General features: G+C 43.6%; 8 non-coding genes across 8 annotated transcripts; 4 read left to right on the forward strand and 4 right to left on the reverse strand.

Annotated features, from left to right (window-relative positions):
- Nucleotides 1-1041: 1041 nt before the first annotated feature.
- On the reverse strand, nt 1042-1114 carry TRNAR-UCU (transfer RNA arginine (anticodon UCU)). Its single transcript has one exon. It is a non-coding gene; the product is annotated as a tRNA-Arg (tRNA).
- A 2697-nt stretch (nt 1115-3811) lies between these two features.
- TRNAR-UCU (transfer RNA arginine (anticodon UCU)) lies at nt 3812-3884 on the reverse strand. Its single transcript has one exon. It is a non-coding gene; the product is annotated as a tRNA-Arg (tRNA).
- A 798-nt stretch (nt 3885-4682) lies between these two features.
- Nucleotides 4683-4755, forward strand: TRNAR-UCU (transfer RNA arginine (anticodon UCU)). Its single transcript has one exon. It is a non-coding gene; the product is annotated as a tRNA-Arg (tRNA).
- A 7253-nt stretch (nt 4756-12008) lies between these two features.
- On the forward strand, nt 12009-12081 carry TRNAR-UCU (transfer RNA arginine (anticodon UCU)). The gene has a single exon. It is a non-coding gene; the product is annotated as a tRNA-Arg (tRNA).
- A 4380-nt stretch (nt 12082-16461) lies between these two features.
- On the forward strand, nt 16462-16534 carry TRNAR-UCU (transfer RNA arginine (anticodon UCU)). The gene has a single exon. It is a non-coding gene; the product is annotated as a tRNA-Arg (tRNA).
- A 1748-nt stretch (nt 16535-18282) lies between these two features.
- TRNAR-UCU (transfer RNA arginine (anticodon UCU)) lies at nt 18283-18355 on the forward strand. The gene has a single exon. It is a non-coding gene; the product is annotated as a tRNA-Arg (tRNA).
- A 4418-nt stretch (nt 18356-22773) lies between these two features.
- On the reverse strand, nt 22774-22846 carry TRNAR-UCU (transfer RNA arginine (anticodon UCU)). The gene has a single exon. It is a non-coding gene; the product is annotated as a tRNA-Arg (tRNA).
- A 2665-nt stretch (nt 22847-25511) lies between these two features.
- TRNAR-UCU (transfer RNA arginine (anticodon UCU)) lies at nt 25512-25584 on the reverse strand. The gene has a single exon. It is a non-coding gene; the product is annotated as a tRNA-Arg (tRNA).
- Between the last annotated feature and the right edge of the window lie 583 nt (nt 25585-26167).

Raw genomic sequence — 26167 nt, forward strand, 5'->3', positions numbered from 1 at the left:
GAATCCCACCTCAGCTATCCTCGAAGTGAGTTTCCGTGCTTTCCCACTTCTCATCCAAGCGAATCCCGGGATGATTCTTAACTTAAGGGCACGACTGCTTCCTTCCCTACCAGGCGAGTTAACCGTGCGGTTAAGGGCGCTCAGTTGTGAGCTGGCATCCGGGAGATAGAAGGTTCGAGTTACACTGTCGGCAGCCATGAAGATAGTTTCCCATCGTTTCCCATTTTAACACCAGGCAAATGCTGGGGCTGTGTCTTATTTAAAGCCACGGCCGCTTCCTTTTCACTCCTAGCCCTTTCCTATCCCATCGTCACCATAAACCCTATCTGTGTCGGCGCGACGAAAGGCAAGTTCCAAAAAGAAGAAAGCTTCCTTCCCTCTTCCTTGTCTATCCATTCCATTCTTCCCATCCCCCATAAGGTCTTGTTCAGCATAGCAGGACACTGCCCTGAGGGTGTAGCGGTGCGATCCCTCGCTGAATCCGGAGAAACCCGACCCTGGAGTGTATACGGATAAAAAAATAATAAATGTAATACAGGAACCGTCTAAGCGGTGTACTTGTTACTGTGATTAGATGCCAGACCCGGTTCTCCATTCATTTGTAGGACCATACAAAGTAACATACCATTTGAGTTAAAGCTTCCACAGTCTATTGAACTAAAATTACGTTCTTCATGTACATTATGTGCAAGTTGCTGATATATCGAATAACGTGGTGTCACTTTTGAGTCTCTCCAGCAGTTACGATCGTATTCAAACATCGGCAACATGTATACGATATATATATATATACGTCAAACAAAGGCTCCGTCAAAATACAATGAACGACGTCATTTTGCGATTTCCTCTTTTTCATAATCCAAGGGCCTACACAATTCACGGACATTTCAAATTATTTGCAATTGTTCCATTTTCGAGTGAGGTATTCCAACGTGGCCGATTAAAATTGTAAACTTGGATCACGTGGAAGCGGAACGAGCTTACATGGCTTTACTCTTAAACTATAGAAGGTATTTATGTGCTCTTCTTGCTTAAAATTACCGTCCCTTGTGGGGATCGAACCCACGACCTTTGGATTAGAAGTCCAACGCGCTTTCCTCTGCGCCAAAGGGACTACGTTCACTATGTTCTGTAATCAGTGTAGTGAGGACCCTGATTCTTTTTGTAATTTTCGAACGTTTTTTTTTGGTTGCTATAATTATGCTTTATTTCGCAACGACACTGATATGTCTTATGGCGACGATGTGAGAGGAAAGGCCTACGAATGGGAAAGAAGCGGCCCTGGTCTTAATTAAGGTACAGACCCAGCACTTGCCTGGTGTGAAAATGGGAAACCACGGAAAACCATCTCCAGGTCTGCCGACAGTGGGGTTCGTACCCACTGTCACCCGATTACTGGTACTGGATACTGACCGCACTTAAGCGAATGCAGCTATCGATCTCGGTATTTACGAAAATAATATCCATGAAGTGAAGAAGGATTATACGCGGGTTGTATCTAAGCGGACCGTGTTCAAATCCCGGCTCTACCACGAAATTTGAAAGTATTTCGTGGGTTGCAACGGGATCCACTCAACCTCGTGGGGTCAACTGAGTAGAGGTGGGTTCGAGTCACACCTCAGCCATCCTGGAAGTGGTTTTACGTGGTTTCCCACTTCTCCTCTAGGCAAATGCCGGGATGGTACTTAAGGCCACCGCCGCTTCCTTCCCTATTCCTTGCCTGTCCCTTCCAACCTTCCCATCCTCCACAAGGCTTTGACGCCTGCCCTGCGAGACCTGAATTTGGAAGTGTATCTATTGTTGCTATCGACAAAAAAGCACGTACAATAGTGATCCACATAAGAGACACAATCCTGTCCACGGATATACGATGATAACCATACCAAGAATATCAACAACAATAAAATAGTTAATAATAATAATAATAATAATAATAATAATAATAATAATAATAATAATAATAAATATGAATCTAATATCTTACATTTAAGAGGAATGTATAATGACTGTCCTGATACCTGGTCTCTGATGAATTCACCATATGGAACTAAATGTACCATATCTCAAGTGACTGCACTTTTTACTTATCACCTGTACGTTTAGAATACAGTAGAATTTTGATCATTAACTGCAGATAAAGCAGTCCCTTTGGCGCAGAAGGAAGCGCGTTGGACTTCTAATCCAAAGCTCGTGGTTTCGGTCCCTACAAGAGACCGTAATTTGTATGTCCGCTTCTGTGTTGTAGTGGTTGGTGTGATTAGCTGCAACCCGCGAGGCCTGCCTTCGATTTCCAGCTCTGCCAAGAACTTTGAAAAGTGGTAGGAGGAATGGAACCGGATCAACTTAGCCTCGGGAGATGAGCTGAGTTCGATTCTCTCCTCAGCCATCCTCGAAGTGGTTTTCCGTGGTTTCCCACTTTCCTTCGAGACAAGTGCCGGGATGACACGTAATGTGAAATGTTTAATGAGTTCACCCTATTTAGGTAGAACGCTGGACATGAGAGCAGGCAAACAGCCGGCACTCCAATGACAACCTGTATATACATATGTTATTAATAACCTTAATTTTAGATCTGTAGTGACAAGTGTGTTCCAACAACACCGCATAGAGGGACTTCGACAGGCGGAAGAAGATAGCCTCTTGCATGCAAGGCTTGGCTCTAACTCCCCCTCTCCAAAAGGAGACTTGGCACCATGGACTGCTGGATGCTGGACAATGGGACGAACCTGTGGCCCAAAGCCCAGACGCCACCAGACCCGAGCCGACCCGACAGTGACAAGAAGGACTGATCCCCATAATAACAGAAAATGGCAAGGAAATGGTTATGATTGCATGACACTTATTCCTAACTAACACAACCTCGGGTCTTCTTCCAGCCCACTTCCTTGCATGTGCTATCAAAAGACGTCAGGTTTTACATGTAGGCTCTTTCTTCTTTCTGCCTATGTGGTTTTTCCCTGACCCTTCAATACCATACATCAACACCACGTTACCTAACACAAACTCTTGCCGTGGTAGCGAGTCTGACTCGGAAACCGGCAGATAGTTCTTGTATCACTTCCCACTCCTCCCTGATATCTCCTTCTTCTTCTTCTTAGAAATAACAGCATGTCGGAGGCCATGTAGATTGAGTAGTTGGTCACGCGGGGGGAGCGGGCTTTGGGGGCCCCGCGAAAAAATATAGAAATATATTATCTACATATTAATGAAAAACGTTTTACAAAGAAAGTGAATAACTAAACATTCAAATACATAAAAATCCAAACAGCACTGGATAGAATTGCAAGCAGTCTAAATTATGCATGAAACCTTCGGTTTTCATATGCGTATCGTTGCCAGCTGGACTATACGGCCTATACGAAAACGGCTCGATGATTATGCTTTCTGTTTAAAGGGACCTAACATACAAGTCATCGACCCCTAGAAAACGGTATCGTTAGAGTAGGCAAGACCTGTGTTAAATATTCCAACGTTATTTTTCTAGCAAAAGGCTAAATATATCATCGCGAAAGTTTGGCAAGGTTATATTGGGGGTAATGACTTGTCCTCAGAAACGACCCGAACCCGAATAAATGTGATGTTCTCCCTGTAAGTGCAAGTACTGTCGATTATTAAATACCAACCCATATGTATGAAATAACAAAAAAGCCGATTCCTCACTTTACATTGAGCTGTAACATCAGCCCACAGAGTGCGTTGCCGTGCTGTCGTATGCTTTATTTTACCCAGAGCCGCTGATGGATTTGCCATGAACTCAATAATCTCGTTCTCTGCACTCTGCCAATCAAGTTACTTGTCTGTCAAAATTACTCGTCCCTTGTGGGAATCGAACCCACGACCTTTGGATTAGAAGTCCAACGCGCTATCCTCTGCGCTAAAGGGACAACGGAATTCAGCAATAAGTAGCAAGAGAAGTGTAGGTTAAACGATAAAAGCAAACTAGAAGAACAATACCCCGATAAGAACGACCACAGAGGCGGCATAATAATAATAATAATAATAAGAAGAAGAAGAAGAAGAAGAAGAATAAGAATGTCCTCCTCTGTGGTGTAGTGATTGGCTGTCACACCCGAAGGCCACGATTCGATTTCCGGCTCTGCTACCAAATTTGAAAAGTGGTATGAGGCCTGGGACGGTGTCCGTTCAGTCTCGGGGTGTCAACTGATTAGAGGCTGCTTCGATTCCCTTCTCAGTCAACATCGAACTGGTTCTCCACTTGTTCTCCTGACTAGTGCCGGGATGGTACCTAAGGCTGCGGCCGCTTCCTTCCCTGTTCATTGTGTACCCTTCCCACCATTTCATAACCTTACAAGGCCCCTGTTCCTCATAGCAGGTGAGGGAGTGTGGGCGAGGTATTGGTTCTTCTCCCCGGTTGTATCACCAGACCCAAAGTCTCACGCCCTAGGACACTGCCCTTGAGGCAATAGAGGTGGAGTCTCGCACTGAGTCCGAGGGAAAATCCGACCCTTGAAGGTAAACAGATTAAGAAAGGAAGAAAACAATGTCATGAGAGGAACGAATTTGACTAGAGAAATAAAATATTCCCTGTTATTCCAACTCACAGGATTTGGTAAGTGTTTAAATCTACTCACATTCAGTTGTTCTTATCGGGGTATTGTTCTTCAAGTTTGCTTTTATCGTTTGACCTAGACTTCTCTTGCTACATGTTGTCGAGTTCCGTTGTCCCTTTAGCGCAGAGGATAGCGCGTTGGACTTCTAATCCAAAGGTCGTGGGTTCGATTCCCACAAGGGACGCGTAATTTTGACAGACAAGTAACTTGACTGGCAGACTACAGAGAACGAGATTATTGGGTTCAAGGCAAATCCATCAACGGCCCTGGGTAAAATAAGCATACGACAGCACCGCAACGCACCCTGTGGGCTGATGTTACAGCTCAATGTAAAGTGAGGAATCGGCTTTTTTGTTATTTCATACATATGGGTTGGTATTTAATAATCGACAGTATCATGCTCTTACAGGGGGAACATCACATTTGTTCGGGTTCGGGTCGTTTCTGAGGACAAGTCATTACCCCCAAACTATCGCGATGATATATTTAGCCTTTTGCTAGAAAAATAACGTTGGAATATTTGACACAGGTCTTGCCTACTCTAACGATACCGTTTTCTAGGGGTCGATGACTTGTATGTTAGGTCCCTTTAAACAGAAAGCATAATCATCGAGCCGTTTTCGTATAGGCCGTATAGTCCAGCTGTCAACGATACGGATATGAAAACCGAAGGTTTCATGGATAATTCAGACTGCTTGCAATGCTATCCAGTGCTGTTTGGATTTTTATGTATTTGAATATTTAGTTATTCACTTTCTTTGTAAAACGTTTTTCATTAATATGTAGATAATATATTTCTATTTTTTTTTCGCGTGGCCCCCAAAGCCCGCTCCCCCCGCGTGACCAACTACTCAATCTACATGGCCTCCGACATGCTGTTATTTCTAAGAAGGAGAAAGAGATATCAGGGAGGAGTGGGAAGTGATACAAGGACTATCTGCCGGTTTCCGAGTCAGACTCGCTACCACGGCAAGAGTTTGTGTTAGGTAAGGTGGTGGTGATGTATGGTATTGAAGGGTCAGGGAAAAACCACATAGGCAGAAAGAAGAGAGAACCTACATGTAAATCCTGACGTCTTTTGATAGCACATGCAAGGAAGTGGGCTGGAAGAAGACCCGAGGTTGTGTTAGTCTATATAAATAAAATTGTTTCTGTTTGTCTGTTTGTCTGTCTGTTTGTCTGTTCCACCATCACGTCGAAACGGCTGGATAGATCTCAACCAAACTTCATATTTAGAGTATACTGACCCCGGGGAAGGTTTCGATATGCATATCATTTTAAAATCTTTGAAAAGACGGGGGTTTTATAGGAAAAACGGTTTTCCTCCATTTTCTCTTATACTATTATAGGCAAAATATCGAATTTGTCGTATAAGGACGAGACAAAGCTCAATTTAATCCTCTTGACGCAAAGAACAAAACTCGGTAAGCCCTACGGGCCCGAAAACCATGTTTTAAGGCCCTAAAACCAACCGTTACGGAGATATTGGCACCACACTACCCCTGCTCTAGGAATCGGATAAAGAAATGAACTGCCGTAACCATGGCAACGTCAGCTCCAGGATTCTAGAGCAGTGAGATTATGCATGTACGTTTGGGCATAGCTGTCAACCAAAATAGGTACAAATAAGACTTAATATCTGGGAAAAAAATATACTGTTGTGTAAGGCACTCATAGGACTCCTTTGGGCGGGGATGGAAAGGGGGTGAAGAACGAGTGTAAAAATCTTCTATATAAATAAAATCGTTTCTGTTTGTCTGTCTGTTTGTCTGTTCCACCATCACGTCGAAACGGCTGGATAGATCTCAACCAAACTTCATATTTAGGGTATACTCATCCCGGAGAAGGTTTTGATATGCATTTCATTTTAAAATCCTTGAATAGACAGGGGGTTTATAGGAAAACCAGAATGGTTTTTCCACCATCACGTCGAAACGGCTGGATAGATCTCAACCAAACTTCATATTTAGAGGATACTCATCGCGGGGAAGTTTTCCATATGCATATCATTTTAAAATATTTGAATATATGGGGGGTTTATAGGAAAATCAGAATGGTTTTTCCACCATCACGTCGAAACGGCTGGATGGATCTCAACCAAACATTGTATTTAGAGTATACTAATCCCGGGGAAGGTTTTGATATGCATATCATTTAAAATCCTTGAATAGACGGGGGGTTTATAGGAAAACCAGAGTTGTTTTCCCACCATCACGTCGAAACGGCTGGATAGATCTCAGCCAAACTTCATATTTAGAGTATACTCATCCCAGGAAAGGTTCCGATATGCACATAATTTTAAAATCTTTGAATAGACGGGGTGTTTATAGGAAAACCACAGTGGTTTTCCTCTATTTTCTCTTATACTATTGATTTTCTGTAAACTTCGTTTACCGTACGTGAAACGTCTCTTCATTATAAACAACTTTCGTTATGTTCATAATTTACCTTACTCTTCACATGACGGAGAAATTTACAATTTTCTGCTGGTATCATGCTCTGCATTTAGTGACCGACAGACCGACAACGAACCTACAGGTTACCATGGCAACGTCTCTGACTGCATGCCAGTAGGGAAGTAACGTATTGCCATTTTCCTCATCATGCTTTTAAATTCGTGGTTGTTCCTTGGGTAGATGGCAAGAGAGGCATCAATCGGCTCATCTGCGGGATATTGGCGGAATATCGTTGGAGGTTATAACCGCCCTCGAATAGATTAAGTAATAACACCATTAGTCATCTTCATATTTGTTTACCTAAGAATCACTGAACCTAAATTTCTCCTCTGTTAGCGCTTTATTATATCCATAACTCACGGCATTTATTTATTTGTCGTTATCCGGCTGTCCTCAGTTATAATCCATTTTCTATTAGTTTCAACATTCTTAACTGTATTATTTTCTTCCTTAATTACGCCGTATGTACGTGAATGCTAGAAACTACTGGATGCATTTCCACCAAGATTCGTATTTAGAATACACCTGTCCTTGATAGGTTTCAGGGCAAATATTGTTTCTAAATCCCTGAACTAACTGGGGGTTTATACGAAACCGAAACAGTGATTTTGCACTTCCAAAAAATATACACAACAAAAGTTTATGGAAGTCTACCTACCTTGGTAGAAATTAATGTCTAAACCTTTTTTTCTCATGTGCATCATTTCGATACGAGGATCAATAAGGGAGATATCATTAAAGGACCGTTTTTCTGTACAAGTCCCATCGGACTTAACTCACGAGCGGGTGCGTGTAAAGCGTATTCCTTACAACTTGAAAACTACTGAAGACATTCGAAACAAAATTTATATTTAGCATCCACCTGTCCAAAGGTAGGTTTTAAACGTAAATAACATTTCATGTTCCGGAATGGACTGGCGGTTTATAAGGAACCGAAATGGTGATTTTACTCTTCCACAATATATACAGAACAAGACCAACCTGACTGGAAATCGACCAAACCTGATGGAATTCCACCTCTAAACCTTTTTTTTCATGTGCATTTTTTCGTCAGGAGGATTAATAAGGGAGATATCATGAATGGTCACTTTTGCAGGTTAAGTCCAGCGGACATAGCCCAAAAGGTGTTTTACATGGAGCAGATTCCTTATCTATATAAATCAAATCGTAACGACTGTGTACCTCTACACTGACTATTTTGGCGAAATTTTCGTACAGCTTTCCGTTTAAGGGGTAATAATAACAATCTCCATAATTTTTGATTTCCTGAAAGTCCTAATTTTTACCCGCCTCGCCCAAAATCCACATTGTGGCATAATCTGCCAGAAGAATAAGAAGATAATTGAAATTTGACAAAATTATACGTTTTAGCCTGTAACGAATGAAAAATCCTATATCATTAAATTTTTCATTTTTTTTCCCCGAAGAATATCGAAATATGCAGGCAATTTTAATGATGGTGCAGACCTTCGGAAATTCCTATCACGTAACGGATTGCACAATCTCCGTTCAATTTGGAATGATCTACAACCTTGGTCTTATGACTTTATGCCGTATCTGTATCCCTTTTACGTTTGATTTTTCTCTATTAATCGATGTTAAGTCAATTTGGAATTTTCACATGCATTATTCATACTTTCAATTACTTATATGAAATACAGAATCATCAAACTCTTCACGAAAATTGGCCCACTCAGTAGCCATATGTGAGCCAAATGCTACGTATGTAGCTGTCACATTATTATCCGAAAAGTAATGTAATGTGAGATGATCTTACAAAACCTTTACCCTGTTCCACGTTTCTAAATCTGACCCAAGAATAGATGACATATCATTGGACCAGCCATTTAGGCCACTAAATCCGGCGTGTCTTATGGTATAATCCTTTGTCGATATGACGTACGTTTAGTAGCAGTTAATCTGTAAATGAAGGTCTTCAATATTGTAAACACGCATATACTTTCGTACGTCGATCTATATATATTCACTGATGTCGATTTAGCGATCGAGAAAGGGTCGGTCTGCTATTGTAATCAGTACTCCCCACACCGACTTTGACTGGCAGTAGGAAAGGGTTCCTTCTCCAACTCCTGTGTAACTGTCATTAGTAAGGAAGGCCTACAATTGTAATGAATAGTTCCCTTCTCGATTTGACTTGCAGAAGGTAAGTGAGCATGCAGTTTTGTTTAAAACTCCCCTACCCGATTGTGTTTGGCAGTAGGCAAGGGTGCCCGCCATTATAAAGAAATGTACTCATCTAAAATGTGACTGGCATTAGGCATAGTGGCCTGCTATTTTGATGGAAACTCACCAACTTGGTGTGACTGGCAGTACGCTGGCTGGCAGTAGGAAAAGGGGCCTGTCATTATAATGATAACTGCACAACTCAATTTCGAGTGATAGTAGGGTAATTGCCTGCCATTATAATAAAAACTGTAATCTGTCTGGAGGTAGGAAAGGAGGGCTGCCATTTTAACGAAAACTCCCCAAATCGATTCTGTCCGCATAGTAGGCAATGGGGCCTGCAATTATAATGTAAACTTCCCAACCTGATTGTGAATGCCAGTAGGCAAGTGAGCCTGCCGTTATATCACAAATCCATAACAAACACTTTACATTGGAAACGTACGGGGACCTCCCCATGCTCTTTCTCGGATAACGCTAAGAGACATGCAATTTTAAAACTATCTTATTTACTGCATGTACACTATTTACTTCGATATTCGAATACAATGTAGAATACCGTAGCGAAGCACGGGTACATTCGCTAGTTAGGAATAAGTGTCATGCAATCATAACCATTTCCTTGCCATTTTCTGTTATTATGGGGATCAGTCCTTCTTGTCACTGTCGGGTCGGCTCGGGTCTGGTGGCGTCTGGGCTTTGGGCCACAGGTTCGTCCCATTGTCCAGCATCCAGCAGTCCATGGTGCCAAGTCTCCTTTTGGAGAGGGGGAGTTAGAGCCAAGCCTTGCATGCAAGAGGCTATCTTCTTCCGCCTGTCGAAGTCCCTCTATGCGGTGTTGTTGGAACACACTTGTCACTGCGGATCTAAAATTGAGGTTATTAATAACATATGTATACACAGGTTGTCATTGGAGTGCCGGCTGTTTGCCTGCTGTCATGTCCAGCGTTCTATCTAAATAGGGGTAAACTCATTAAACATTTCACATTACTTGTCATCCCGGCACTTGTCTCGATGAAAAGTGGGAAACCACGGAAAACCACTTCGAGGATGGCTGAGGAGAGAATCGAACTCAGCTCATCTCCCGAGGCTAAGTTGATCCGGTTCCATTCCTCCTACCACTTTTCAAAGTTCTTGGCAGAGCTGGAAATCGAAGGCAGGCCTCCCGGGTAGCAGCTAATAACACCAACCACTACAACACAGAAGCGGACATACAAATTACGGTCTCTTGTAGGGACCGAAACCACGAGCTTTGGGTTAGAAGTCCAACGCGCTTCCTTCTGCGCCAAAGAGACTGCTTTGTCTGCAGTTAATGATCAAAATTCTACTGTATTCTAAACGTACAGGTGATAAGTAAAAAGTGCAATTACTTGAGATGTGGTACATCATCATCATCATCATCTGTTTACCCTCCAGGTTCGGTTTTTCCCTCGGACTCAGCGAGGGATCCCACCTCTACCGCCTCAAGGGCAGTGTCCTGGAGCTTCAGACTCTCGGTCGGGGGATACAACTGGGGAGAATGACCAGTACCTCGCCCAGGCGGCCTCACCTGCTATGCTGAACAGGGGCCTTGCGGGGGATGGGGAAGATTGGAAGGGATAGACAAGGAAGAGGGAAGGAAGCGGCCGTGGCCTTAAGTTAGGTACCACCCCGGCATTTGCCTGGAGGACAAGTGGGAAACCACGGAAAACCACTTCCAGGATGGCTGAGGTGGGAATCGAACCCACCTCTACTCAGTTGACCTCCCGAGGCTGAGTGGACCCCGTTCCAGCCCTCGTACCACTTTTCAAATTTCGTGGCAGAGCCGGGAATCGAACCCGGACCTCCGGGGGTGGCAGCTAATCACGCTAACCACTACACCACAGAGGCGGACGATGTGGTACATTTAGTTCCAAATAGTGAATTCATCAGAGACCAGGTATCAGGACAGACATTATACATTCCTCTTAAATGTAAGATATTAGATTCATATTTATTATTATTATTATTATTATTATTATTATTACTATTTTATTGTTGTTGTTATTCTTGGTATGGTTATCCTCGTATATCCGTGGACAGGATTGTGTCTCTTATGCGGATCACTATTGTACGTGCTTTTTTGTAGATGGCAACAATAGATCACTTCCAAATTGAGGTCTCGCAGGGCAGGCGTCAAAGCCTTGCGGTGGTTGGGAAGGTTGGAAGGGACAGGCAAGGAATAGGGAAGGAAGCGGCGGTGGCCTTAAGTACCATCCCGGCATTTGCCTGGAGGAGAAGTGGGAAACCACTAAAACCACTTCCAGGATGGCTGAGGTGTGACTCGAACCCACCTCTACTCAGTTGACCCCACGAGGTTGAGTGGATCCCGTTGCAACCCACGAAATACTTACAAATTTCTTGGTAGAGCCGGGATTTGAACACGGTCCACTTAGATACAACCCGCGTATAATCCTTCTTCACTTCATGGATATTATTTTCGTAAATACCGAGATCGATAGCTGCATTCGCTTAAGTGCGGCCAGTATTCAGTACCAGTAATCGGGTGACAGTGGGTACGAACCCCACTGTCGGCAGACCTGGAGATGGTTTTCCGTGGTTTCCCGTTTTCACACCAGGCAAGTGCTGGGTCTGTACCTTAATTAAGACCAGGGCCGCTTCCTTCCCATTCGTAGGCCTTTCCTCTCACATCGTCGCCATAAGACATTTCTGTGTCGTTGCGAAATAAAGCATAATTATAGCAACAACAAAAAAAGTTCGTATATTACAAAAAGAATCAGGGTCCTCACTACACTGATTACAGAACATAGTGAGCGTAGTCCCTTTGGCGCAGAGGAAAGCGCGTTGGACTTCTAATCCAAAGGTCGTGGGTTCGATCCCCACAAGGGACGGCAATTTTAAGCAAGAAGAGCACATAAATACCTTCTGTAGTTTAAGAGTAAAGCCATGTAAACTCGTTCCGCTTCCACGTGATCCAAGTTTACAATTTTAAACGGCCACGTTGGAATACCTTACTCGAATATGCAACAATTGCAAATAATTTGAAATGTCCGTGAATTGTGTAGGTCCTTGGATTATTAAAAAGGGTGAAATCGCAAAATGACGTCCTTCATTCTATTTTGACGGAGTCTTTGTTTGACGTATATATATCGTATATATGTTGCCGATGTTTGAATACGATCGTAACTGCTGGAGAGACTCAAAAGTGACACCACGTTATTCGATATATCAGCAACTTGCACATAATGTACATGGAGAACGTAATTTTAGTTCAATAGACTGTGGAAGCTTTAACTCAAATGGTATGTTACTTTGTATGGTCCTACAAATGAATGGAGAACGTGGTCTGACATCTAATCACAGTAACAAGTACACCGCTTAGACGGTTCCTGTATTACATTTATTATTATTTTATCCGTATACACTCCAGGGTCGGGTTTCCCCGGATTCAGCGAGGGATCGCACCGCTACCCCCTCAGGGCAGTGTCCTGCTATGCTGAACAAGACCTTATGGGGGATGGGAAGAATGGAATGGATAGACAAAGAATAGGGAAGGGAGCTTTCTTCTTTTTGGAACTTGCCTTTCGTCGCGCCGACACAGATAGGTTTTATGGTGACGATGGGATAGGAAAGGGCTAGGAGTGGATAGAAAGCGGCCGTGGCTTTAATTAAGACACAGCCCCAGCATTTGCCTGGTGTTAAAATGGGAAACGATGGGAAACTATCTTCATGGCTGCCGACAGTGTAATCCGAACCTTCTATCTCCCGGATGCAAGCTCACAACTGCGCGCCCTTAACCGCACGGCCAACTCGCCTGGTAGGGAATGAGGCAGTCGTGCCCTTAAGTTAAGAATCATCTCGGGATTTGCGTGGAGGAGAAGTGGGAAAGCACGGAAACTCACTTCGAGGATGGCTGAGGTGGGATTCGAAGACCCTCTTTTCAGTTGACTTCCCGAGGCTGAGGAGCCCCTGTTCCAGCCCTCGTACCACTTTTCAGATTTTTTGGCAGAGCCGGGAAACGAAGCCAGCCTCTGGGGGGTGGCAGCTAAACACACTAACCAATACACCAAAAAGGCGCTTGATAATAATAATAATAATAATAATAATAATAATAATAATAATAATAATAATAATAATAATAATATTGTCCTCCTCTGTGGTGTAGTGATTAGCTGTCACACCCGGGGGCCACGATTCGATTCCCGGCTCTGCAACCAAATTTTAAAAGTGGTATGAGGCCTGGAACGTGGTCCGCTCAGCCTCGGGGTGTCAACTGATTAGAGGCTGGTTCGATTCCCTTCTCAGTCAACATCGAACTGGTTCTCCATTTGTTCTCCTGACAAGTGCCGGGATGGTACCTGAGGCTGCGGCCGCTTCCTTCCCTGTTCCTTGTGTACCCTCTCCACCATTTCATACCCTTTCAAGGCCCCTGTTCCTCATAGCAGGGGAGGCAGTCTGGGCGAGGTATTGGTCCTTCTCTCCGGTTGTATCACCAGACCCAAAGTCTCACGCCCTAGGACACTGCCCTTGAGGCAATAGAGGTGGAGTCTCGCACTGACGAGGGACCGGTACGAAGTCGGACGGCGAATTTCGATTCGATTTTTACATATTCGCGAATTTCTTTCTAAGCTGAAACAGGTAGTGGAAGTCTAATTTTTCGCTGGTCTTTTTTAAGGGTCCATTTGGGGGCTCAAAGTTGGCGGTGCGCGCCCTCAATTGTACAGTACATGCTGGTACATGTCAGCGCTCACGGCCAGCGACTGCCCTGCCTCGCCTTCCCTCTCCAGTCCTTCGGTTCTCCTCTGTCCACCACCACATACGGCTGCCAACAGTTGTGTATATGAGACGGCGAGTCCTATTCTATTCGGTCAAGTTCTCCATGACTGATGGCTATTCTTCATACAGGAGATCGCATTGGCACGTTGTTATGGCCGCTTGCAACATTATTGCAGCTCTTGTTAATGCCTACGGTGTTAATTTTCAGGAAGCTACAGAGCTTTCTGATAGAGAGAAAACCATGTATATACAAATAAAGACAATGTTTGATGCAATTTTGGAGGGAAAATGTGATTTTATTCAGGGGGAAGAAGCCGTTTTCGTTGATTCAGAAGACGAAGATGGCGTTGAGAATGGGACAACAACACCGAAAAAACGCAAACACGGAGATAAGTTTGACGAAGATGACAAGTCCTGTGATGGCCGAGGAAGACCCTGTAAGTCAGTGGAAGATTATGATTCCGAATCATTGTTGGACATATATCAAAAAATAAAGGAACAAGGATCTATGTACGTCGTTCGGAAGTATAAGAAAACTCGGCGACAAATTTATGGAATCGTCAACCACGTTGAACACAATGGAGAAATTAGGAAATGTGCAATGATTCGAGCTTATGTGAAAGAAGAGTTCACCAAGGCAAGGATGCGTTATTTATATGTCACAAAATCGGACATTGAGCGTTGGATTGGTGAGGGTAGAGAGTTCTATTGCCCCAAACACTCTCTCCAAAGCGAATCATACTTGACAAACCTTAAAAGGCGTTTGAAAATTCGGTTCCGAAAAGTAACCAAACTAGTCAGAACAACTTTTAAAACAGACGAAGAAGTACCTCGTATGACACGAAGTGGCTAAAAAGTTTCTAACATTCATTAATGAATTGCAAGAAAAGAAAGAGATCCCGGATGCCAATATCTGGAATTCGGACCAGTCCCGATTTGAGTACGAAATGGCAACACAGAGAAGTTATGATTTTCGTGGTGTTAAAGACGTTCTTGTTACGCTTGTTTGCCGAAATAGTTTTACGCACTTCCACACAGTGCAATATCACATTTCTAAAGCCGGAGAAATGGGACATTTGTTCTTGATCGTTTTCAAAGTAATTAATGGAAAGTTTGGACCTAGAGTACAAGAAAGTATCAAAGCCTACATGGATGCCTTCAAATATGTCGTAATTGATTATTCATCTTCCGGGAAAATGGGGAAAGGGCATGTACGTGACTGGTTTCAAAACGTTTTCCATCCGCAATTACAGAAAGACGGATGAAATCTTCTTCTCATAGATTCATTCAGTGGCCAGGGCAAAAATGCACAACTTGAATCCCTGACGAACAGACATGTACAAATTGAATACATACCGAAAGGAACTACCGTACCGGTACGTATCTTTGCCAGCCGTGTGATCTGGGACTCTTCCGCCAAATAAAATGTTTAGTCCGTCGAATGGACAACATTTGCTGGGTAAGGAATTTATACGGCCAGTCAAAATTAAAACCCAAAAACAGACCTTTCATTATAACTTGTCAAATACTAGCGCATAACCAATTACAAGCTGATTGTTTTGTACCAATGCTGAAATATGCTTGGAAAGCAGGTGGTTATTCCATTAATGAAAATATACCACAATTTCATACTGTCTCGCAAATGAATTTTCATGATTTGACTGATACAAAGTGTGCTGGAAATGGTTGTACCAATTTTTCGTTTATAAGGTGCGCACATTGTTGTCTTGTGTTTTGTTATTCACATTTTGTGTTAGATTTTCACTATCATGCCATGAACAATGGACCAATGCCAGACTGTGTTAGAATAAAGTCATTTCTTGAACACTTTGAATGTCATGATGATGCAGAAGATATTTGATTATGTATTATTTGTATGTTAAGTAGTGATTTGTAAACAATTTTTATTGTTTGTTTATTCCATAATGAATTCATCTTTGTAAATAAAATGTCAGTCTTCACCCGCAATCCCCTGTACATAACTGTAGGCAGCCCTATGTGGGCGGGGGGGAGAGAGGAGAACCGAAGGAGTGGAGAGGGAAGGCGAGGCAAGACAGCCGCTGGCTGTGAGCGCTGACGTGTGCCGGCATGTACTGTACAATTCATTGCGCGCACCGCCAACTTTCAGCTACCAAATGGCCCCTTAAAAACGACCAGCGAAAAATTAGACTTCCACTACCTGTTTCAGCTTAAAAAGACCTATACGAATATGTAAAAATCAAATCGAAATTCGCCGTCCGACTTCGTACCGCTCCCTCGTGAGTCCGAGGGAAAATCCGACCCTTGAAGGTAAACAGATTAAGAAAGGAAGAAAACAATGTCATGAGAGGAACGAATTTGACTAGAGAAATAAAATATTCCCTGTCATTCCAACTCACAGGATTTGGTAAGTTTTTAAATCTACTCACAATCAGTTGTTCGTATCGGGGTATTGTTCAAGTTTGCTTTCATCGTTTGACCTAGACTTTTCTTGCTACATGTTGGCGAAGTCCGTTGTCCCTTTGGCGCAGAGGATAGCGCGTTGGACTTCTAATCCAAAGGTCGTGGGTTCGATTCCCACAAGGGACGAGAAATTTTGACAGACAAGTAACTTGACTGGCAGAGTACAGAGAACGAGATCATTGAGTTCAAGGCAAATCCATCAACGGATCTGGGTAAAATAAAGCATACGGCAGCACCGCAATACACGCTGGGGGCTGATCTTACAGCTCAATGTAAAGTGAGGAATCGGCCTTTTTGCTATTTTATTTCATACATATGGCTTGGTACTTAATAATCGACAGTATCATGCACTTACAGGGAGAACATCACATTTATTCGGGTTCGGGTCGTTTCTGAGGACAAGTCATTACCCCCAATATAACCTTGCCATTTGCTAGAAAAATAACGTTATAATATTTGATACAGGTCTTGTCTACTATAACGATACCGTTTTCTTGGCGTTGATGACTTGTATGTTAGGTCCCTTTAAACCAAAAGCATAATCATCGAGCCGTTTTCGTATAGGCCGTATAGTCCAGTTGGCAACGATGAAAAAATGAAAACTTACAACGTGTTTTCCAGTTTTGACCGGGTCAGGGATGTAATGAATGAATCAGATATAGGCTGTTATTACGATGGGGTCGCCACTACCCAAAGTGATTTATGTTAATGAGTGATAGATGCTATGAAATGATAATGGAGAGTGTTGCCGGGATAAAAGATGACAGGGAAAACCGGAGTATCCGGAGAAAAGCCTGTCCTGCCTCCGCTTTGTCCAGCACAAGTCTCACATGGAGTGACCGGGATTTAAACCACGGTACCCGGCGGTGAGAGGCTGACGCGCTGCCTTCTGAGCCACGGAGGCTCCTGGCAACGATACGGATACGAAAACAGAAGGTTTCATGCATAATTCAGACCGCTTGCAATTATATCCAGTGTTGTTTGGATTTTTATGTATTTGAATGTTTAGTTATTCACTTTCCTTTTAAAACGTTTTTCATTAATATGTAGATAATATATTTCTACCTTCCTCTTTCTTTCCTATACCCTCCGGTTCGGGTTTTTCCTCGAACTGAGTGAGGGAACCAACCTCTACCGTCTTAAGTGGAATGTCCTGGAGCGCGGGGCTTTGGTTCGGGGGTTAAAAGTGGGAAGGAGGACCAGCACAGTGCAAAGGCGGCTCACTTGCTATACTGGAGAGGGGCCTTGTAGGGGGATTGGAAGTTTGGAAGAGACATGCAAGGAATAGGGAAGGAAGCGGGGGTTGCCTTAAGTACCATCCCGGCATTTGCCTGGAGGAGAAGTGGGAATCCACGGATAACCACTTCCAGGATGGCTGACGTGTGGCTCGAACCCACCTCTACTCAGTTGACCCCACGAGGCTGGAAGAATCCCGTTCCAACACACCAACCACTTTTCAAATTTCGTTGCAGGCCCGGGATTTGAAACGGGGCCGCTTAGATACAACCCGCGTATAATCCTTCTTCACCTCATGGGTATTATTTTCGAAAATACCGAGCTCGATAGCTGCATTCGCTTAAGTGCGGTCAGTATCCAGTATTCGGCAGATAGTGGGTTCGAACCCCAGTATCGGCAGACCTGGAGATGGTTTTCCGTGGTTTCCCATCTTCACACCAAGCAAGTGCTGGGTTTGTACCTTAATTAAGACCACGGCCGCTTCCTTCCCATTCGTAGGCCTTTCCTCTCACATCGTCGCCATAAGACATATATGTGTCGGTGCGAAATAAAGCATAATTGTAGCAAAAAAAATCTTTCGAAAATAAAAAAAAGAATCAGGGTCCTTACTACACTGATTACAGAACTTCGTGAGCGTAGTCCCTTTGGCGCAGAGGAAAGCGCGTTGGACTTCTAATCCAAAGGTCGTGGGTTCGATCCCCACAAGGGACGGTAATTTTAAGCAAGAAGAGCACATAAATAACTTCTATAGTGTAAGAGTAAAGTCATGTAAACTCGTTCCGCTTCCACGTGATCCAAGTTTACAATTTTAAACGGCCAGGTTGGAATACCTCACTCGAATATGGAACAATTGCAAATAATTTGAAATGTCCGTGACTTGCGTAGGCACTCGGATTATGAAAAAAGGAGAAATCGCAAAATGACGTCCTTCATTCTGTTTTGACACAGTCTTTGTTTGACGTATATATATGTTGCCGATGTTTTGAATACGATCGTATCTGCCTGGAGAGACTCAAAAGTGACACTACTTTATTCGATATATCAGCAACTTGCACATAATGTAGATGAAGTTCAATAGACTGTGGAAGCTTCAACTCAAATGGTATGTTAGTTTGTATGGTCCTACAAATGAATGGAGAGCGGGGTCTGGCATCTAATCACAGTAACCAGTACACCGCTTAGACGGTTCCTGTATTACATTTATTATTATTTTATACGTAAAGCCTCCAGGGACTGGTTTCCCCCGGACTCAGCGAGGGATCACACCTCTACCCCCTCAGGGCAGTGTCCTGCTATGCTGAACAAGGCCTTATTGGGGATGGGAAGAAAGGAATGGATAGACAAGGAAGAGGTAAGGCAGCTTTTTTCCTTTTGGAACTTGCCTTTCGTCCCACCGACACAGATAGGTTTTATGGTGACGATGGGATAGGAAAGGGCTAGGAGTGGAAAGGAAGCGGTTGTTGCTTTCAATAAGGCACAGCCCCAGCATTTGCCTGGTGTGAAAATTGGAAACCAAGGGAAACTATCTTCAGGGCTGCCGACAGTGTGATTCGAACCCACTATCTCCCGGATGCAAGCTCACAACTGCGCGCCCTTAACCGCACGGCCAACTCGCCCGGTAGGGAAGGAAGCTGTCGTGCCATTAAGTTAGGAATCATCCCGGGATTTGCTTGGAGGAGAAGTGGGTAACCACGGAAACTCACTTCGAGGATGATTGAGAAGTGATCGGAGACCCTCTTATCAGTTGACCTCCCGAGGCTGAGGAGCCCCTGTTCAAGCCCTCGTACCACTTTTCAGATTTCTTGGCAGAGTCGGGAAACGAAACCAGCCTCTAGGGGGTGGCAGCTAATCACACTAACCAATACACCAAAACTGTGATTAATAATAATAATAATAATAATTGTACCGGGCGGTACACCTCCACGCCGCTAATTCAAAATGTGCGCCAGTTGAAACTCCTCTGTTGGAGGAAGTCTGAACTTGATCGACGGTATTAATTTTCTACTTTCTCAGAAGATGTCACTACCTGGAAATTTTGGAGTTTTTGAACTGTGTCATTTTCGACGTATTTTTGTTTTGCTTGTAATAAGAAGTGTGAACTTTCTCTTCTAGAGGACACTACTGAAGATCAACAATAGTGCACCCTAGTGCGGAGTGAAAGAACTGTTTTTTTTTTTTTTTGGAGAAAATCTAATTTCAAAAGTTTGTTCTTTGCTAAATTTCTTTCAGTCATTGTTTAAGTTGGCAATATTAACCCTTTCTTTCTCCTTGTTTTGTATCTAGCCAATCCCGAATTGCTTTAATTAATTTTCCACCAATAATGTGTTTCTTCTTCATATTGTGTAGGGGTTTTCGTTATCCACCAATAAAATGATTGTGGGCGGGTGTTTTCCTTCCTGAAACACCTCGAACTTTCCGCGAGAGTATATAAACTGCTGATTTTTGGGTCTCGGCGCCACTTCTGTTCCATCTTTCAGTGTGTAAAGTACATAGCAGGGGCGGGAAGCGCCTCTTTCTTCGGCAGCGGTCAACAACAAGGTAATGGCCAATTAATAACTTCTTTCTTTGCTAGCTCAGCAGTTTAACTCTCGGGGCGGGTCCGAAGTTTTTCCATAATGTAACCTTCCTTAAAATGTCTCTATTCTATCTTTAAACTGCATATCGGGATAGAGAGTGCTTAACCCTCTCGAGCTCCCAATCATATTGTTTTGAGGTGAACTTATTTTTCCTCAACCTATTCTTCGTTAACGTTAAGCTCTTTTCTAAAGTCACCTCTTTAGTATGGGATTAGCCCCTGCATTAATGGCCTAGTGCCAAGTAGGTTTTAAACAAAGTGTATTAGGAGCGCAAGTTCGCCTCCTCTCAAATTGTTATTTTAGAGGTCAAGTAATTAACCTTTTTCTCACTTAATAGACCTCAGTAGGTTGGGTATGTTACCCCTGTGTATATCTCCTTTGAGGACAACTTGAAAGTTGAGTTTGGTGTGGCCTTTGATAGGCTTAAGGTTGAGAGCGAGTGGCTCTTTTTTTTGAAAATTGAGTGTTGTATGCCTCGATGAGGCTTTTCTGTGTTATTTTGGAGCAAGTGCTCCTAGGCATGAATGGGGTTTTCTGCCCCTCTGTTAAAACTTATTTTGGAGTAAGGTTGGGCTGATTGCCCAAGAATTGTGAGTTAGGGGCTCGAAGCCAAAATCTTGTGAATACTGTAATTGTAATTTGTTTCCTTGCTACTCTGTACCTGCCATTCGTGTTATTTCTTAATTTTGAAAAGAAAATATAACCTTGTTAAATTTTACATGAACTCTAATTTCGTAGCTTGAGACCCGTTCACACCCGCACCTTCTTTCACGCCTAACTACCACAAAAACACATTAACAATAATAATAATAATAATAATAATAATAATAATAATAATAATAATAATAATAATAATCGCCTCTGTGAGGTAGTGGTTAGCGTGATTAGCTGCCACCCCCGGAGGTCCGGGTTCGATTCCCGGCTCTGCCACGAAATTTGAAAAGTGGTACGAGGGCTGGAGCGGGATCCACTCAGCCTCAGGAGGTCAACTGAGTAGAGGTGGGTTCGATTCCCACCTCAGCCATCCTCGAAGTGGTTTTCCGTGGTTTCCCACTTCACCTCCAGGCGAATGCCGGGATGGTACCTAACTTAAGGCCACGGCCGATTCCTTCCCTCTTCCTTGCCTATACCTTCCAATCTTCCCATCCTCCTACAAGGCCCCTGTTCAATAGCAGGTGAGGCCGCCTGGGCGAGGTACTTGTCATACTCCCCAGTTGTATCCCACGACCAAGAGTCTGAAGCTCCAGGACACTGCACTTGTGGCGGTAGGGATGGGATCCCTCGCTGAGTCCGAGGGAAAAGCCGAAACTGGAGGGAAAACATATGATGATGGTGATGATGATGATTATTATTATTATTGTTATTATCAAGCGCCTTTTTGTTGTTTGGTTAGTGTGATTAGCTGCCACCCCCCAGAGGGTGGCTTCGTTTCCCGGCTCTGCCTAAAAATCTGAAAAGTGTACGAGGGCTGGAACAGGTGCTCCTCAGCCTCGGGAAGACAACTGAAAAGAAGGTGTTCGAATCCCACCGCAGCCATCCTCGAAGTGAGTTTCCGTGCTTTCCCACTTCTCATCCAAGCGAATCCCGGGATGATTCTTAACTTAAGGGCACGACTGCTTCCTTCCCTACCAGGCGAGTTAACCGTGCGGTTAAGGGCACGCAGTTGTGAGCTGGCATCCGGGAGATAGAAGGTTCGAGTTACACTGTCGGCAGCCATTAAGATAGTTTCCCATCGTTTCCCATTTTAACACCATGCAAATGCTGGGGCTGTGTCTTATTTAAAGCCACGGCCGCTTCTTCACTCCTAGCCCTTTCCTATCCCATCGTCACCATAAACCCTATCTGTGTCGGCGCGACGAAAGGTTAGTTCCAAAAAGAAGAAAGCTTCCTTCCCTCTTCCTTGTCTATCCATTCCATTCTTCCCATCCCCCATAAGGTCATGTTCAGCATAGCAGGACACTGCCCTGAGGGTGTAGTGGTGCGATCCCTCGCAGAATCCGGGGAAACCCGACCCTGGAGTGTATACGGATAAAAAAATAATAAATGTAATACAGGAACCGTCTAAGCGGTGTACTTGTTACTGTGATTTGATGCCAGACCCGGTTCTCCATTCGTTTGTAGGACCATACAAACTAACATACCATTTGAGTTAAAGCTTCCACAGTCTATTGAACTAAAATTACGTTCTTCATGTACATTATGTGCAAGTTGCTGGTATATCGAATAACGTGGTGTCACTTTTGAGTCTCTCCAGCAGTTACGATCGTATTCAAACATCGGCAACATATATACGATATATATTAACGTCAAACAAAGGCTCCGTCAAAATACAATGAACGACGTCATTTTGCGATTTCCTCTTTTTCATAATCCAAGGGCCTACACAATTCACGGACATTTCAAATTATTTGCAATTGTTCCATTTTCGAATGAGGTATTCCAACGTGGCCGTTTAAAATTGTAAACTTGGATCACGTGGAAGCGGAACGAGTTTACATGGCTTTACTCTTAAACTATAGAAGGTATTTATGTGCTCTTCTTGCTTAAAATTACCGTCCCTTGTGGGGATCGAACCCACGACCTTTGGATTAGAAGTCCAACGCGCTTTCCTCTGCGCCAAAGGGACTACGCTCACTATGTTCTGTAATCAGTGTAGTGAGGACCCTGATTCTTTTTGTAATTTACGAACGTTTTTTTTTGTTGCTATAATTATGCTTTATTTCGCAACGAAACAGATATGTCTTATGGCGACGATGTGAGAGGAAAGGCCTACGAATGGGAAGGAAGCGGCCCTGGTCTTAATTAAGGTACAGACCCAGCACTTGCCTGGTGTGAAAATGGGAAACCACGGAAAACCATCTCCAGGTCTGCCGACAGTGGGGTTCGTACCCACTGTCACCCGATTACTGGTACTGAATACTGACCGCACTTAAGCGAATGCAGCTATCGATCTCGGTATTTACGAAAATAATATCCATGAAGTGAAGAAGGATTATACGCGGGTTGTATCTAAGCGGACCGTGTTCAAATCCCGGCTCTACCAAGAAATTTGTAAGTATTTCGTGGGTTGCAACGGGATCCACTCAACCTCGTGGGGTCAAATGAGTAGAGGTGGGTTCGAGTCACACCTCAGCCATCCTGGAAGTGGTTTTAGTGGTTTCCCACTTCTCCTCCAGGCAAATGCCGGGATGGTACTTAAGGCCACCGCCGCTTCCTTCCCTATTCCTTGCCTGTCCCTTCCAACCTTCCCAACCACCGCAAGGCTTTGACGCCTGCCCTGCGAGACCTCAATTTGGAAGTGATCTATTGTTGCCATCTACAAAAAGCACGTACAATAGTGATCCGCATAAGAGACACAATCCTGTCCACGGATATACGAGGATAACCATACCAAGAATAACAACAACAATAAAATAGTAATAATAATAATAATAATAATAATAATAATAATAATAATAAATATGAATCTAATATCTTACATTTAAGAGGAATGTATAATGTCTGTCCTGATACCTGGTCTCTGATGAATTCACTATTTGGAACTAAATGTACCACATGTCAAGTAATTGCACTTTTCACTTTTCACGTGTACATTTAGAATACAGTATAATTTTGATCATTAACTGCAGACAAAGCAGTCTCTTTGGCGCAGAAGGAAGCGCGTTGGACTTCTAATCCAAAGCTCGTGGTTTCGGTCCCTACAAGAGACCGTAATTTGTATGTCCGCTTCTGTGTTGTAGTGGTTGGTGTGATTAGCTGCTACCCGGGAGGCCTGCCTTCGATTTCCAGCTCTGCCAAGAACTTTGAAAAGTGGTAGGAGGAATGGAACCGGATCAAGTTAGCCTCGGGAGATGAGCTGAGTTCGATTCTCTCCTCAGCCATCCTCGAAGTGGTTTTCCGTGGTTTCCCACTTTTCATCGAGACAAGTGCCGGGATGACAAGTAATGTGAAATGTTTAATGAGTTTACCCCTATTTAGATAGAACGCTGGACATGACAGCAGGAAAACAGCCGGCACTCCAATGACAACCTGTGTATACATATGTTATTAATAACCTCAATTTTAGATCTGCAGTGACAAGTGTGTTCCAACAACACCGCATAGAGGGACTTCGACAGGCGGAAGAAGATAGCCTCTTGCATGCAAAGCTTGGCTCTTATTCCCCTTCTCCAAAAGGAGACTTGGCACCAGGGACTGCTGTCTGCTGGACAATGGGACGAACCTGTGGCCCAAAGCCCAGACGCCAGCAGACCCGAGCCGACCAGGCAGAGACAAGAAGGACTGATCCCCATAATAACAGAAAATGGCAAGGAAATGGTTATGATTGCATGACACTTATTCCTAACTAACACAACCTCGGGTCTTCTTCCAGCCCACTTCCTTGCATGTGCTATCAAAAGACGTCAGGATTTACATGTAGGTTCTATCTTCTTTCTGCCTATGTGGTTTTTCCCTGACCATTCAATACCATACGTCAACACCACCTTAACTAACACAAACTCTTGCCGTGGTAGCGAGTCTGACTCGGAAACCGGCAGATACTCCTTGTATCACTTCCCACTCCTCCCTGCTATCTCTTTCTCCTTCTTAGAAATAACAGCATGTCGGAGGCCATGTAGATTGAGTCGATGGTCACGCGGGGGGAGCGGGCTTTGGGGTCCCCGCGAAAAAAAATAGAAATATATTATCTACATATTAATGAAAAACGTTTTACAAAGAAAGTGAATAACTAAATATTCAAATACATAAAAATCCAATCAGCACTGGATAGAATTGCAAGCAGTCTGAATTATCCATGAAACCTTCGGTTTTCATATCCGTATCGTTGACAGCTGGACTATACGGCCTATACGAAAACGGCTCGATGATTATGCTTTCTGTTTAAAGGGACCCAACATACAAGTCATCGACCCCTAGAAAACGGTATCGTTAGAGTAGGCAAGACCTGTGTCAAATATTCCAACGTTATTTTTCTAGCAAAAGGCTAAATATATCATCGCGATAGTTTGGGGGTAATGACTTGTCCTCAGAAACGACCCGAACCCAAATAAATGTGATGTTCTCCCTGTAAGTGCATGATACTGTCGATTATTAAATACCAACCCATATGTATGAAATAACAAAAAAGCTGATTCCTCACTTTACATTGAGCTGTAACATCAGCCCACAGGGTACGTTGCGGTGCTGTCGTATGCTTTATTTTACCCAGGGCCGTTGATGGATTTGCCTTGAACTCAATAATCTCGTTCTCTGTAGTCTGCCAGTCAAGTTACTTGTCTGTCAAAATTACGCGTCCCTTGTGGGAATCGAACCCACGATCTTTGGATTAGAAGTCCAACGCGCTAACCTCTGCGCTAAAGGGACAACGGAACTCGCCAACATGTAGCAAGAGAAGTCTAGGTCAAACGATAAAAGCAAACTTGAAGAACAATACCCCGATAAGAACAACTGAATGTGAGTAGATTTAAACAATTACCAAATCCTGTGAGTTGGAATAACAGGGTATATTTTATTTCTCTAGTCAAATTCGTTCCTCTCATGACATTGTTTTCTTCCTTTCTTAATCTGTTTACCTTCAAGGGTCGGATTTTCCCTCGGATTCAGTGCGAGACTCCACCTCTATTGCCTCAAGGGCAGTGTCCTAGGGCGTGAGACTTTGGGTCTGGTGATACAACCGGGGAGAAGAACCAATACCTCGCCCACACTCCCTCACCTGCTATGAGGAACAGGGGCCTTGTAAGGTTATGAAATGGTGGGAAGGGTACACAATGAACAGGGAAGGAAGCGGCCGCAGCCTTAGGTACCATCCCGGCACTAGTCAGGAGAACAAGTGGAGAACCAGTTCGATGTTGACTGAGAAGGGAATCGAACCAGCCTCTAATCAGTTGACACCCCGAGACTGAACGGACACCGTCCCAGGCCTCATACCACTTTTCAAATTTGGTAG

This window comes from Anabrus simplex, chromosome 1 (assembly GCF_040414725.1).
Source record: "Anabrus simplex isolate iqAnaSimp1 chromosome 1, ASM4041472v1, whole genome shotgun sequence".
In the NCBI taxonomy this organism is placed as follows: domain Eukaryota; kingdom Metazoa; phylum Arthropoda; class Insecta; order Orthoptera; family Tettigoniidae; genus Anabrus; species Anabrus simplex.